At 43.4% G+C, this 16,526-nt stretch overlaps 1 protein-coding gene across 12 annotated transcripts in view; it reads right to left on the bottom strand.

Annotated features, from left to right (window-relative positions):
- The window catches only part of HTR4 (5-hydroxytryptamine receptor 4), a 146,086-nt gene that overhangs the window by 109,722 nt on the left and 19,838 nt on the right, over positions 1 to 16,526 (bottom strand). The gene's annotated exons all lie outside the window — the stretch shown is intronic.

Here is a 16,526-nt window from a genome sequence, read left to right as displayed (position 1 = left end):
CACCACCCTTGTGCCAATAGCCACAATCCAGGGCAAGGGAGCTCAAAGAGAGACTATACCCCAACTACTGTCTGCACCAGCTCATCTTCCCAGGTGGAGGCTATAAGTGGCTCGACCACGGAGCAGGAGCTTGTGAGTCACACCCAGCCCTGCTGAGCTTTAAAGGGGAACCTGAGCCCAAGAGCTGTAGGGTTGCAATGAGGAAGGGCAGCATCACAAGTACTGTTTGGGTTGAGTGGAAACTAGGCTTGGTGCTTCTCTGATGGTTAGGAAGTATGTGCGTTGGAGGAAGTACCCTTCCCTACTGAACTGTGCTGAATGTAGCACCTCCAGAACACGGCTGAGATACTCAGGTTCTTTTAAACTAAATTGCCAAACTAGTGAACCATTCCCCTGTTACTAAAAGGGAAAAAAACAAAATGAACTTGGGGCTACGCGACCTTGAGGGTTGCCCTGGAGGTCCTTCTTTGGCGGGCTAAAACTGCAAGCCTTATGGCATTCCTGATGCGAAGGGGGAAAAAGATAAATAAGCTCACAGGGCAAGCTGCTTTCAAGCAGTATTTTCAAAGTAATAATGACAGGACATGCTTTATGTGGGCTCCTCAGTCAGATTTTCCAGGTAAAATGAGCAGTGGGGACACTGACTGTGTCTGGCATCGGACACCTGGCAGGTACAAGATGTCATGCAGCTCATTTTCAATCATTTCATAAAGAATAGTTATTTCTACCACCACATGTGCTTTGACCAAGTGTATTTTTCTAAATCTGCCCATTTCAGGCTGCTAGTTCCTGAAAAATGATCTCAGGCTTGTTTCTGTCAGGTCTCTACTCCATACCTCGTGCCATAGCTTGCCTGCAGTTGCCTTGCTCTGTGTTGCTAGTGAAGGGCAGGTTTCCTAATCCCTCTGTCCTCCTTAGCCCTGCAGGGGACCAGCAGACCCCCCAAGGGAAAGAATGAACTGAAAATCTGGCAGGACTAAGCACAGGAGGCTTCATCCCTCGTTTCTGGCAATACTACAGCCTCTTGTATGTACGTCTCAGTGCGGATGAGATCAGCCAAAGCAAGAGGCAAGTCACCCCAGACCAAGCAGCTAAACCTGTGCGAACGTCAGCTGTACAGGGCTGGCTGTGTGGGTTATCCTTCGTCCTGCTGAATCACACCGAATAGATGAGTGCAAGCGCATCCGGCCACAGATGCTGTGGTGCTAGACTAAGAGGAAATGTTCACTAAAGTGAGAAATGGTGGGAGTGGCAGTTGCTCTTTATGTTTCTGTCATGCAAATAGAAAAAAAAAAGCCAGAACTGGAATACATTAAGAGACAGATGTGTGTGTTAAAGAGTTTAGACAATGTCACGTGTTTTTAACTAAGCTGAAAACTATGAGCTGAAACAGAGGGAAGAATGTAAACAGGAGAGAGTGATAACCAGGGAGTCACAGTCCTGCAGCACAGAGGCACCTCCATGCCAGCAGCCCTGCAGGGAGGCATGGGTCAGAAGTCACAGCTCTGTAGCGTTTTCAAAAAATATTATAAAAAGAAGAGGGGGGAAGTTGGGAGCTGTGGTTATATATTAAAAGCTAAGACATGGTCTGAACTTACAAAGTCAGCAGTAACAGCTGAAGACAAATCTGTAGACTGAAGATCAAGTTGATTTTGAGTATATTAGGAAGAAAAGAAATATTAGAAGTTATGCTGATCAGCTGGAGAACAGTAGAGTTGTTGACCATGATTCAGGCAAGCAGACGTAGCCAGAAAACACTTCTGCTCTATTTTTGGGAGCCATATTATGTGGTGATGAACTCTTCCATTCCAGGAGATATTAAACAAAACATTAAACAGCAGCTACTAACGCTAAACACGTCAAAATTAGCAAGCCCAGATAATTGCATCTTATTCTTTAAAAAGGATTTTTGAGAGAGCTGGGTGACAAACTTACATATGGTTGATTCCGATTTTCAGTAAACTTGGACTATCAGACTGAGAGAAAAAATGTACCAATATTTTGAAAGAATAAAGTGGATAATCTAGGTAATTATAAGCCTATCAATCTGAGTCTGATCTCCAGCACAATAAAAAAATGCCTTGTAAAGAATATAATTCATCAAGAATTAAAGATGGGAAATAGAATTTGACAAATCAGTGTGGATTAGAGGAGAGTAAATCTTGCCATTTTGATATTTTTGGTAATAAAATTAAATTTGATCAACAGCAGCAATACTGCTGTAGTAAGCTGCTGTGATATACTCTGATTTCAGAAAAGCATTTGACTTGATATTACATGAGGATTTGAAAACTGGAAATGCATAGGAGAAAAGCCATGAGCCGCATTAAAGAACTGGAAGATATGTTTTTACTGCAGGATGCTCATGGATAGTAATCTCTTTAGTATATTCCAGAAGAGGCTGAGGAATGACTTCAGTATGTGCTGCAAGTACCTGCTTAAGAAATACGACCCTGATGAAAAAAGACTATTCAGGTGGCAAAAGACTATCCAGGGGCTGAACACTGCAGCCAGGCAACTCCAGACAAGCAGGAAGATGCACATATTTGACTTGTACTGATCAATCACTGGGACAACTTAGAGATTCAGAGATTTTCTGTCATGATCTTGAACTCAAGACTCTTCGTGAATTCAAGATTTCTTTTTTTTCCTTTTTTTCTTTTTGGTAACTAAAATACTCTGTTTGAAAAAGGAATTAATCCATAACCCCTGTGATTGTTAGAGGAGATGATTCCTTCTCATCTTAAAATCTGTGATGCAACAAGGAAAAACATTAGTAACTTGTCATACTCAAGCAGCACAGCTTGACCAAACAAACTCCTGTCGGGAGGCATACGTCTGCAGACAATGGCAGGGCAAAATCTCTGAGCTGGGCTGATGAAGGGAGAACAGAAATGACAACCAGCCTGGGACAGTCTGGCTAATGGAGGGGAAAGCTATGGCTGAAAAGATGAAACTGTGATGCAGAGACATCAGTAGATTCTGGGAGCATGCAAAGGTGTGAAGACTGGGTAATGCATCCAGACTGATGTGTGTGGCATTTATCTCGTAGTTATTTTCTGCCTCTAGTCCCTGCTTCCAGTCCTTCATGCTTTAAACACAGCAAAACATTCAGTGGAAGGAAGATTCAGTAAAAACTTGTGAACACCGTTAATTGATGGAGATATTTTCTTTCCTTTCACTTACGAAGCACTGAAATCTCACAGCCTGTCTATGCAAGAGAAACTTCTGACTTTCAGATAATAGAATTGTGAAAGATGATTCCTAAAATAGCAACAAGAAAAAAAATACATGTGAAATACACACTTCTGCTTTAGGAACAGAACTTTCTTTTCACCCATTTTGTAAGAGGAGGGAAAAGAATTACTCCTTTGTACCCTATGAGATTTCAAGCTCTTTCAGATGAGATTTATTCACCCTAGAGAGCTGTTTGGAGCTTTTGTTCAAGATTTTGTGCAACTAAGAGAGAACCAAGTGCCACTTCAGAGCCTTGTGTTATGATAATTGCTCCAGTAAAGGGAGGCAAAGAAAAAGATCTGCATTTTCCTAAATGCTCCTAACTGCCTGAAAGCACTTGCTTCCCAAACTAAACCCATACTTACCCCAAATACTTGATGACTTACTGGTGGCATTTAGAAAGAGGTAGCCAGCTGCAACAGTCTCCAATTATAGCACGACCTGTTGCTAATTACTGTTTGACTAACCCACTGCTGTTGTATTATTGTACTAAACAAATAGTATCCACTCTCCTCTCACAATGTTTACAGAACTAATTTCCCATTCAGCCTCGAGTCAATGCTGTAAACAGTCTCCCATTAAAACCAACTGCCTGCTGTCCAGCCAGCACTGCTCAGCTCAGTCCCCCCGGGGTGTGGGAGCACCGTGGCACACATTAATAGCAAGTGATGCATATAAGCGCTGAGCAAATGTGACAGCCACCGCCTCGGCCAACAAACCGCAAACTCAGCTGAGATCCTCTGGGGCTGAAAGTACGAACTGACGTGGCTGCAGCTAAAGATCCTGAGCACCTCGGAGGTCTGGTGAACAGGCTGGGAATTTTCCGAGTACGATTTTTTCAAGGCGATACGCTGATACTATCAAACCCCAGATGTTTCATCCCAACTTCTGGGCAGAGCGTTGGCCAAACCAGGCTGGCGGTCCAGCCCAGCGTGCTTTCCAGGCAGCGCCCCTGATGACCTGCAGGGCTGAAGGAGCAGAGGGTTTCCAGACTGCCACCGGGGAAGTCGGGAAGCTCCAGCTCGTTTCCAGCCTCTCTGAAACGCCCACCACCAGGAGGCTGTAAAGCCCTGGCTCCCAGATTGCGCAGTTCTCCGCTTGGCCGTGACTTCTCAGAGGCCCAATCTCCCACCTCTGTGTGGCCATAATAGGGACTGCCACACTCAATTTCATTTTGAAATTTTCAAACAGAAATTTTTAAAAATCATTTTGAAAGCATCTTGCCATTATTACTGCTGCTCATGAGAAAATCTGAAATTTCCACCTTTTACTCCCAGGTACAAATAATCTCTGACTTTCCAGCAGTTGTAACCATCTCTGGGTTGGAACAGTGATAGATGTGTGATACCCTCTTCCCTTACCTCTCCTCTTAGGAGAGTATATATCGCAAGAGGATCATAACCAACCAAACTGTACTTTATCTTTAAAATAGCTGTGAGATTTTGGCCTTGTTTTCCCTTTCTAACAATCTGTTGAAAACTACAACTGGGTAAATACTACAAAAACATTCCACAAATTTGCATTCACATATTTAAACAAATGTTTCTTGGCTCTATGTGCTCTGCTTTAGGGCTCACTTTCAATGAATATTCTAGCAAACACATTAACTGGCAAGAAAGCTCATGGCAACAGCAGATTTTTAACTAAATATTGTACGCTATTCATTATAAGCAAGTTCTGAATTTGCAAGGCAAGGATTGGCCGTGAATACCTGGTTTAGGCACTAAAATAACCCAAGGGGTCAAGGCCTAAACAGTGTGTGACCTGTCAGCCACCAAAAAATTGGAATGAATGGTCTACAAATTGAAAAGAAAAGAGCTCTGCATCTTGCCAGCAAGGTTTATCAACTTAAACTGAAATTTCTTAGTCTAAAATCTACACTTATTCAGTATAAACACATGTATTCAATCATATACACTCCATAGCTATTGGTTTTGAGGTCTTCCTTATTCTTGAGCTAAATTGCACTCATGGTACCTTCCTCCTGTGCTAAATGAGTTCGGAGGTTGCAACATGATCAACTTCAGCAAGATGCTGATGGGATGATCTGTGATACTGGGAAGGGGATTTGGGATCAGGACACAAGTAACATCAACAAAACTCTCTGTTTTGAAATTCTCTGATTTTAAACAAGATAAGCAGATAACCCACCTTAAGAAAAGACCGCAAATTTCTTAGATTTTGTCTCTCAAAAATATAAGGATTCATTTTGAGCCAGAAGTCTGATGTGAGGAAAGAGCCTCTGCTGGCCATGGAGGTTATGTTTTCTTCTTTTTCATGCTGTCTTTTGTCAACTCTTACTAATAATCCCCTCTTCCTGCCTAAGTGTTTGAGCTTAACTCTTTTGTGGTATCAGTACTTGTTATGCCAAACCCTGACTGTATTTTAACATGCATCAGCTGGGGTCTAAGTGCGGCCAGCCCTGAACAATTGCAGGGAATCTGCATTGTGCCATAGGAATAGAAAAGCAAAAGTTGGCAAGTTTCCCTTAAGAAGACGCCGAGGTGGGCTCACACCTTGCTCAGAACATCTGTAGGATGCTGCGCTTCTCTCATTTCTGCGTTGTTTCCAGGCGCATATGAGGCAGTACAGCAGGTACAGCAATCTAGGGGACAATTCAGCATAGACCTGCAAATTGTGTTGCTATTTATAATAACACAAAAGTGGCTTTAAAAGTTGCCATTGTGATTTCCTGTCATTTTGTACTCTTTATAGAGTATAGGGATACACGATGGTGAAGAAAGAGTAGCTGCAGCCCACAGATGTAGTTTAGTTTCTAGAGACTGCTTTTAAAAACTTATATGTGGGTGTTTGCAAAAGAGTTTTTATATTTTCTTCGCTGCTAATGAAACAACCAACTTTTATTCATATTTAAACAGTCCATCATGAAGTAAACCAAAAAAAAAGTTACTTGCTCTAAGAAGAAGCTGCAGTGTACTACATCAACCAAAAATAAATGTCCTTGTTGTGAAACAAATTCCCGATGTGTCTGCCAGGCTCCTTCCGTCCGAAACTGCAGAAGTGTTTAAGGGTTTACAATAGAGCCTGGATACAGGGAAAGCAATTTCACTGTCATTGAAGCAAAGATAGATAATAGCTTGAGAGTCATATCTATTCATGGTCCCTGGACATGGTTTCCAGGGCTGGAAAAAAAAGTTGGTGAGGGCTTGTTTCACATGATGGTAGTGGGGAAGTCTAGAGGAAGATCAGAACTCTTCCTCTGCCAGGACTTGTTTCGGCCAAGGGTGGGAGTGGAATTGGGACACCGCATGAAAAGCCATAGGGAAAGAGTAAAAATGGAGAGATTGCATGTGCACCCTGCTTAGGAATAAAAATGTTTACAAATATCTGGCCAGGAACTACTGTTGGCAAAAGGGGGCTAAATCACCAAATGGGAAATTCCTTCAGAGGATATCCTCCTCCCTCCATCACCTGCTATTACAAGTATAGGCATATCACAGTATGTGTCCTGTGGGTCATCCATGCCTTTCAGAAAGTAATTTATTCATTCTGTGCCTATCTCCCCTTCCATCTTTTTTATTTATTGGATTCAAAACTTGTTAGTGATAGGACAGTGTTTAATATAGGTTTGGCATCTTTGAAACTCCAGAAACCAACCAAATGAGAAATAGGCAGACAGCTGTCTGCATGACTCCACCGAGGCACAAGAAGAGCTCTTAGGGCAACCTGGAAGTCCTCCACAAAAGGGGCTCCAGCAGGGACCTTAAGCTTCGAGTTCTCATAGCTGCTACGGCTGCTGAATCGTGTTATGCTCCTTGTGTGGGGCAGAATTGAGGGCTCTGATTTTGGTCTCTAGGCTTCTGCCATGGGGAGGATTATGAATAGGACCTACACAGATGAAGCCATAGGGCACCTGTGCTAGCTGGCCAGGCACACCACTCTGGGCTCAGAGAAGCCGATTCTTGCAGGGTGAAATCTAAGTGCTAATCTAACCCCCAGCAGTGATCCGATAGTGGGTGCAAACCCTCCCTCTTCTTTGTCCTGACCTGTTGCAGTGATTGACCTGTTCTTGCTTACTTTTATGTCTTGCCAGGGACCTGCAAGGACTAAGTTTCTTCCTCACAGTTTGTGGCATAGGAGGTACAAGTCATGAAAGCTACCACTGAACGTGAGATGACACAGGGTCTGCATTGCAACATCCTCAGCACAATGGCCTGAATTCTTGGAGCCTGCAGAGGTACAGCTCAGAGGTGAGAGATGTTGGCGGAATAAGGTAGCTGCTACCAGTGCATATCTGCCTGCACACTCCAGAGGTGCCCGGATGAGCCCCTTTATGCTCAGTACAAAAGCTTTTTGCTTTGCCATTTGGAGAAGAAAGTCCTTCCCTAAGGTATCCCCTGTTACCCTGGAGATAACTCACTCCTGTGGTTCTGGGGGCTTGTTTGCAGATGGGCATCTGGGGAGCACTGTCTACCCGCTGAATGTGATAGGATTGTTAACACAGTTGATTTGACCCTCAGTCAGCTTAAATACAGAGAGCTTAAACAAGCATTATTATAAAGTGAATTTTAAAAACCTATTTCCTTGTTTTATATGGGGTAGGTAGATGGGAAAGGTATGAAGGAATCTGCCTGCAAGGGAAAGAAGTGCCGTTTATAATATAAAAAGCCTCACAGCTGTCTGCATGGGTTGCCCTGAGTGCATGCTGAGCTGCTGTGGGTGTGTGCTGAGGTGCCCTGAGTGCTCATTCACTGAGCTATGGAAACTGGGACTGAACTATGGAAAACCTGGACACATGGAGTCCTTGCCACGTCTAGAGAAGGAAATCAGTAGTAGAACTGGGATTAGAAATCAGGATTTCCCCACCCTGAGTCTGCACAACATCTGCGCTACCAAGAGTTAATGTCCTGTCCTCTTGTAAGGATGAAACATGACTCCAGATTTTGGAGCTCCCTTAAGTCATCTACTGTGCCTTAGTCTCTTATGGTCACCCTATAATCATCCATGGAGAATTGGATGCCATGGTCGCAGAACATTTTTATTAACACCTTCTAGATAACTGAGTTCAACATGTGGCTTCTGAGCCGTTCAGAGGTGGTGCCTGTATCTGGGCTACGTCGTGTGAATGGCAGCAGAGCTGCGCCGAGAGGAGGCTGCTGGCTAATTTGGCTTGTGGCTGGGGTTGCTGAGGCCAGCATTGCTCTGGGAGCCAGCAGCAACAGCTCAGCTCTTCCCAAAGGGGAGAAATGGGACTTCTGGGGAGCTTCTGTCATTGCCTCATGCAAGCCATGCCCGGGCTCTCCCTCTACGTGGCTCTCATGGCTCTGGCCGTACGCAGACAGGGGCGTGCAGTTCCTCCGTCAGGTGAACTGGCCACTCTTCTTCTAGAGAAGCCGCAGAGGAGGTTCCCTGCTGAGGCTCACCTGCCCAGAGCTCCACAGCCACTGACTCATCTGGGAGAAACTTGAAGCTGATTGATAGGTAGGTTTCATCGCCCAATATGATAAACTCAGAATGTTTCACGTGGGTATGTCACTTGACCCAAAATTACCTTTTTCTCCTGCAATGCAGAGGTGCAGCAGTAAATCTCTGTGTTAAATTGCCACCCAGTGTTAGAGCATGGGATACCAGAATAAACTACCAAAGCCCTCTCACGCTGCACATCTGGATTTTATAACTCTTGGTTTATTGTCTGATCCTGATATAGCTAATGCCCTCCAGGCACACAGTGGTCATAACTCACCCTGGTGTATCAAGCAAGGTCTTCAAATTCAACACCATCTGACCACATGACTATAAACAAACTGAATACCAGCAGAGCTTTTGACAGCTGTAACTGTTAAAATGTTTATTCCTTGTGTGAGCAAATGAGCATGTGCTTTGGAAATGTTATGGGTACTAATGCTTGTCTAACTTTGAGACGCTTTTATAAGACTTTGTAAACCTCTGTTATTAAATATAATGTAATTTCTATCTCCTGGACAGCAAAAATTTGATTTGGGGGAAGGGCTGCTATATACAATTACATGGCAGGCTTTTAACTAAGATTTATTTCCCATTTATGCAAAAGTAATCACTAGTAAGCCCACTCTAAGCGATGTTGTTTTTGTCCAAAACCAGGAGGGGAGAAAAGTATTAACCTCCTCTGATTCACTGTGCTCTTTGGTCCCTGCTGGATGACAGGAAACACCAACCTTCTCGGAAGGGTTGAATGAGAGTCAAGAAACAGAAATCCTCTACAGCCTTTGCAAAGCGAAGTGGGAGATGGTAGTCCTCCAACGACCATGTTCTTGCACGTCTCCCAACTTTATTACTGGACACCTCCCCTTCAAAAATTGCCACTTCCTGATGCTACAAACTCAAAAAAGAGGAGAAGGTTGCATAAGGCCCATCATGTGTTCATGACACAAGTTTACTGTCTCTCAGTGGGAAACAGACAAAATCACCATCTGTAAAAATGACTTTTAAACCATGAAAGCCTTCAGGGTCAATTGAAATTAATAATCTGTCATTTTGTCTTTTTCCTTCCCTATTTGTCATTGCTAGGAAAACTCTTCAGGATGAGAATTGTCATTTTCTCCAAATAGGTCCGAGAAAAGTCTGATTTGTGCTGAAAACTCTTCACATGCTCCTTCATGTGCCCCTAAGCACGGCACGAGCTGTTTGTTCTCAGCAAATCTTTCAGACCTTCCAAGCACATATATTTATAGTTACATACCTTTCTGCTTAGTGAAGTAGATTAACTAGCAGATTTTATGCTAGAATCTACTGGTTCCAGCAATATCACACTTTCTCAGTGGATCCTAATTTGTCTTTTCAAGAAACAATCCATTGCGAAAAAAAATATATCTTAACAATGAAATTGACTCTCCCCCTACATCAATTAATTCTATTTCCTTCATTAGAATTAAAGATGATTTCCACCAGCCTGAGAGATCCAGCTGACAGTGTTGTGGCCATAACCTCTCTGTAAATCCCTTAGAAATTAATTCTAGCTCAGAGATTTTTGAGTGCTCGTATCAATTTATTGATTTTTTATCATACCTGTGGTTGTTAATATTATGTATTCATCCCAAAAGTTTATATGAATACAAAGCACTCTGTAGTCACTTTAACATCAATATTGTTTTTCATTCACTCATTGCTCAGGTAGTGTTGTGTCTATTCTCCACATTCAGGAGCACGGAAGGTATAAAAACAGAAGAATCCATGAATACTAACAAGCCATTAGTGCTCAGGTGTTTGTATGATAAATAGTTGGACAGGAACTAAGCTGGTTGCCTTAAATTTTTCTTTTTTTATTGCCAGAAAATAAATACTAAACAGTAAAGGCATGCAGGTAATGTAGATTGCATGCATAAATACTGCTCTTTCTCAAATGAATTTTTCAGATGCATAATCAGTTCATACTACTGCAGGCAACGTTCAGATTTTTGAGACACGTTCATGACTATAATAGCCCCCTTCATAACAGCATACTGAATCAGATGCTTCAGTTCATTATGTTTGCAAAATTGTTTTTCTCTGACTTTTAGGACAAAGAAAAATGTTCTGAGCACAGGAGTGTTGTTTCCAACTGCATTAGGGACGTCTCTTGATTGGGGCTGGCGTGTTGGAGCATTTGGCCCTTGGGCCTCTCAGAGGAAGAGCTGCCTGCCCTGCCCACATGGTGCAGCAAACTGAACCTTCTCGAAGGTTGCGGTGCAATGGAGTTGCCTTTAAACAATCTCACCATTCTCCTCTGCCTCAGGAAGCTGCTACAGACTCAGTATGACTTAAAACTACTGTGATAAATAATAAATAACAATAAAAAAGGCTGAAGAGCATATGGTCTACACAGGAGGCGGGAAAGGGACAGGGAAGGTCACACTGTCTGAAGTTTGCTAGTAAATTTAAACGTGGATTTTTTTTTTTTAATAAGTGAATGGTTCTTCTGTAATAAAGTGACTTCCCTGAGATCTTTTCCAAGGAAAAAGATCATCTTTTTTCCAAGTTGCAAGGATTTTTGCAACTTATTATGATGGGCCATCAAGGTTATTACATCACTTGTGGGGCAGCTTTAATTAATTTCTCCAGTGACCTTTACCTGAGGACCACACAAGACACATGACACAAACCCGTGAAGCATTTGTGCACAGATAAGTTATCCAGCAATTTACAGGCTTGCAATATGGCTATCTCAGACCTGCAGACCAAAGGTTTTCAAAGGCCCAAATGGTCTGAGCTTCAGTATTCTGGGATATCTTTTTTAAAAATCCTTCTATGTCTTCTCATGCAGCTCTCTCAGCTACCTAGATTACAAGAACAAGAACTGTTGCTTTGGTCAACCAAAGGTTGGTTTAGGAACATCAGTCGAGGGAATAACGACATTCTCAGAAAGTCCCACCTGGACTTTGTTACAGAGATCAGAATAAAGATAAGTCTCTAGCCCAGACAATCCTGTTAAATAGAGACCAGTGATAAGGGAACAGCTAATCAAAACGTCTGCCTTTTTGCCTATCTATAAAAAGGTAATATTCTTTTGGAATGGTTTTAGCCAGCTGTAACTGATAAGAGCTAGATTTAACTATTAATTTGCAGTTCTGAGCACTCTGCAAGACTTGCCAAACAGCCACGAGAAGGCTGGTCAGGACTATATGCATTTAGGGAGAAGGCAGCTGGGGCACAGACCTCACAGAGCATCTCCGGCAGAGTTGCTTGACTCCAAATTGCATATTTCGTTCAGAGAAGCAGCTCTTCCTTCCCTTGGGAATAAGGACCTCTCCTTCTTCAGGTCTAGTGGCAAATCTAAAATGAGCAAGAAGTGGGGGGGGGGGGGGAGAGGTGAAGAAGACCCTAGTTACGGGCTGAAGCGCTGGTAAGCTGTACTCCAGGCAAGGCATCATGCTTTCATAGCTTTTTTTTTTTTTTTTTCTACATAGCTCTGGGGCCAACAAAGAGCTTTTGAGTTGAGGCTCACCTCCATTCAACGGAGACAGCCAGGGATGCTTTGATGAATTACAAGCGCTGTGTCACTGTTCATTGAAAGCAGCACTGAGGCTGCCCCCAGCCTGCGCGTCTGTGTGATACCGCCCGGCTGCTGCCAGCTCTCTGCAGAGCGGAGAAAGCAGGGCAGCAGTGGGGAGGGAGGTGAGGCTGCAAGCTGGGCAGAGGAGAGCCCTCCGAGCCTTCCAGCTGCCCAGAGCCGGGTAAAGGCTTTCCAGCAACGCGGACTTCTTCTTTCCCATCCTGTCCTTGTTTTTAGAAAGCTCAGGGAAGTTGCTCCCTTCCTCAAGTGCAACTCAGCACCTGCAAAGACCTACGAACTGTTTGTTCTGCTGTGTAGCGGCTCAGAAGAAAATGTCAGTGAGATCTCTCTCTGTGATGGCGCCCTTTCTCTGTGAGGCCAGATTTTGATGCCTATGCTCACAGTGGGGGGGGAAAGTACTCTCGTACTTTCTTCCTGAAGCAGTGACATTCAATGATCTATTTAAAGAGGGAGACAGCGGTCAACACATCAGACATCACTTTCTTTGCACTCTCTGTCAGTCCGCTGTCTTGCTTCCACCCCTCTGCCTCATCCAGTCCCTCTTCCGCTTCAGCTTATCCCATCCCCATTGTTACACACTTTCCTTTATTAAAAGTAATAGGTTAGGCATTTAATTTTCTGTTTGCAGGGCAGTGAATTACATCAGGTCCTGCCATGTGTGATCCAGAAGTGAAGTTTCAGCACACTTAGTACAAGGCAACTGTCCAGTGCAGGAAAGACACTATCAGCTCCGAGTGCTGATTGAGAATAGCTTGGCTTTCGTCACGCTAGTTACCTCTGAAATGTTGTCACTCTAGGAGATTATGGGCAGCAATCAGATGTTTTCCTGCCTGCTTTTTATCACAGCTCATCAGAAATTGAGATACAGTTGGGGGGAGGGTAGGAGAGAGACAGCCTGAGATGTGATAAGAGAACTAATCCATCCTCGGAAGAGGAACTGATTGTGCACTTTTTTGGCTGCTTATTTTACAGTAAATAAATAATTAAGGAAGATTGCTGAAAATGTATCCATTCAGGCAGCAGCTGAATTTCCTGTTAATTGCTCTGGGATACTGAGAGAGGAGGGAAACTGTTGGGACATTACAATAAGGAGTAAATGGCGTGATTGGTGACAACCCAAAACCTGGAGCCTGCACATATATCACTAATGATAGAAATTAGAGAAGTGTTCATATAAAAGCCCACTATTTAGTGAACAATGGTTAACTTAAAAAAAAAAATTCACCTTCCAGAGAGAGAGAGAAAGAGAGAAATGGAAAGTGATTTATCATGGCATTTATTTTGGCTGAACAAATAGTGCCCAGCCTCTGCTACCCAGATTTCCCCTGCACTAGGCTAACAAGTAATGCTGTCTCTACATCCCACGACTTTCACCAGACAACTACTTGCTAAGGAAGCCAGCGATTCAAACCTTGCTTTGTGACAGGAGGCAGCTGAGCAGAGAAAGGAGTATGAGTTTTCCGAAGTCCACCATGAAAAGGAGCAGCACAAATAAGATTAACCCTGTTGTGCACTAAGTCTAGTTTTGTTTCTCTACCGCCCAGGTAGGTGCAGGTTCACACAGAGAGGGAAGCTGCTTAGGAAATGCAGGTTGAATAGGCACCAAAGGGTATTTGGGATGTGCATCCTTGATGTACTCAGTAAGAAGGCAGGAGTATCTGCTGCTACACAACGCACAATTTAAAAATGCCCATGGCAACCAGCTTAAAGGGCTTCTGTAAAGAGAAGTAGAAATGCTGAACTGAAACAGTCCCTCCTCCTGTCATTTGTATCTTTGGCTCTTTTGTTATATTTAACCATGTTTTCGATACAAAGGAAGAACATCCAAATGCCTACTTGCTTCAAAAATCTTTCATTACGTCCAACTTAGCAGATCCAGTAAGTAAACCATTTTTCCCCATGGGTTTTTCACAAAAAAAAAAATTATGCCAAAATCAGACTCTTCCCACAAGAAGTTTCCATTTTCCATATAAAAAAAGCACTGCAAAGAAAATCTGCTAGATCTGTCATTCAGTTATTTCAGTTACACATTTCTCTACAGATAGAATTCTTAATTGTACAGATACAATTCTTAAGCCATAGAGAGAAAAATCATAGTGGGAAAGGGGGCTGAGAGACCTTGAGGAGTTGTTTAATCAAAATCAACTCTATTTTAATCTTCTGTAAATGACACTCAGTGATGGCGATTCCACGTTCTCTGTATACAGTCTCTTGGAGGGAGTATGCGTGGGGTTTTTTTCTAGGGTCTAGCCTAAATCTTTCTTGCTGCAGTTTATTGCTGTGACTTCTTTTCCTATCCCCCATAGACATGGAGATGAGTTTATTACTGTTCTTTCTGCAGCAACTTCTGTACCTGACAACCACTGCTGTGAATCAACCTCAGCCTTGTCTTCTCCGCACAGACACTGAGCCCAGCCCACCCGCGCAGGGGCCTCAGACCTCTGCTCTGTTCTGTTGCCATCTGCTGAGAGCTCTCCAGTTGCTCTGCACCTTTCCTGAAGGATAATCACCAAACCTGGAAAGACTGTTGAGAGGAAGGATTCCTTCCCCTGCCTTACGCATTACATTCCTCTGACTTGTGCTATTATGTTTGCTCTTTTTTTGGCATTAGGTAGTGTATTTTGTTGATTCCCTGCTCTGTGCTTATGACACAGTAAGCACAGTAAGCTTCAGGTCCTTTCCCGTGCAATACCTTTCCAACCAATAATTCTCTGTCCTGTTCTTGTGCAGTCAGAGAGTCTCATTGCCATCAGGTCCACCAATTTTCATGTGCAGATCAGTCTCTGACAAGTACCCTGTGATAAATACAGCATAAGTCCTAGAGAAAGTCTCATGAGAGATATTTCTGTTTTTTTTTTTAAACTAGATCCAATTTCATAACCTCCAAGTCAGGAGACATGGGCACTCGAGTGTGATAAGGCTGACCCTCATGGGGGCTGATATGAGGCAGACTCACTTCACCCAATTCCTTTCTCTCCTGCTTGGGGTATGAAAATCTGTGACCAAGAACTATGTGCTCATCACGACTTCCTGCAAATTTTCATGGCTCATGACTGATTTCAAGTTTATTACATGTTGCATCTATTAATTACAGAGACGGAAACAGCAGTGCTAGCCAGGAACCAGTTCCCTCATTGAGAAGCAGTGTAAATAGTCTGGCAGTCAGAAGAGAACTGCAGGTGCCCTCCAGAGTGAAAATCCTTATATTCATGGAAGCAAATCATGTCCCACCTTTGTGCTTTGGCCTGCAGTGTACTTGAGCTGCTTTTAGAAATAGGCATGAAAGGGAAGAGAAGATGGGATGTGGTGGCACTGGGGAGTGGATCACAGCACAGCCAGCGTGCCTGAGGAAGTGGTGGATTTCTGCATACACCATTGATTCCCCAGCGAGAAGTCTGCCTTGTGCTGGGAGATGCTCAGTAGAAACCCTGATGCAGCGTGATCTTAAAATCTGTTTAGGAAAAGTGTCTGTAATTAGAATTAAGTCTGTATATATGACTGTGGCTTCATGTTCATTCACATGGGATGTGTACGCTCCTGGCAGCGCAAATGGCATCTCGATGTTGAGCCACGAGCACATGATCTCACCCTCCTTACGTAGCCAGAGCACATGATAACCACGTTTATGACAGCTCTGTGCTTCTCCCAGTGCTGTGCTGGCTGCAGGACAGAGAATACCTGACCCAGCATGTAGCTTGTCAGAACAAAAACAATTCCATTTAAAAATGTTTTGATAAACTTAGGTAAGTGGGAAAGGGCAAGCAACAGCTTGGTGCTTCATGTTTCCGACCCGCTACTCAGTGACTTCAGTCTGAATTTGTCCTCTTGTGGCACCACAGCTTTACCACACGTTATTATGTTAAGTTTAAGACGTAACTTCGCATACAGTTTACGGTAGGAGTTCAGAAGACAGTGTTCCCCAGACCACTCCATTCCCTAGACCACTCTGAGCGCTGCTGATGACTTCTGTTATGGCTTTGCATCGCTAGGCAAAGCCAGATAGATGAGGAGACAAGTTTACAAGAGAACAGGCTCCAAATAGTCTGGCAGTTTCTCCCCTATTAACAACAGAGCCGCAGAGCAGATAAGGGGCCCTCGCCTTCCTTAGGTCAAGAAAAAATCCTAATTCACTAGTTGTTTAAAAAGTGCAGAGGGGCAAAGGAATTTAAACTTTAGTTAGGTTTTGACTGTCTAGGGAATGCCGTTGTAGAGAGACGGCTGGAGGAAAGCAGAAGGGATGAAGACCTTTCCCCACAAAATCTCCACAACAGATGTGGATAATTCATCTTGCTGCTATAAA

This window comes from Struthio camelus, chromosome 13 (assembly GCF_040807025.1).
Source record: "Struthio camelus isolate bStrCam1 chromosome 13, bStrCam1.hap1, whole genome shotgun sequence".
Lineage (NCBI taxonomy): Eukaryota > Metazoa > Chordata > Aves > Struthioniformes > Struthionidae > Struthio > Struthio camelus.
This window is presented reverse-complemented; position numbering and strand designations above follow the sequence as displayed.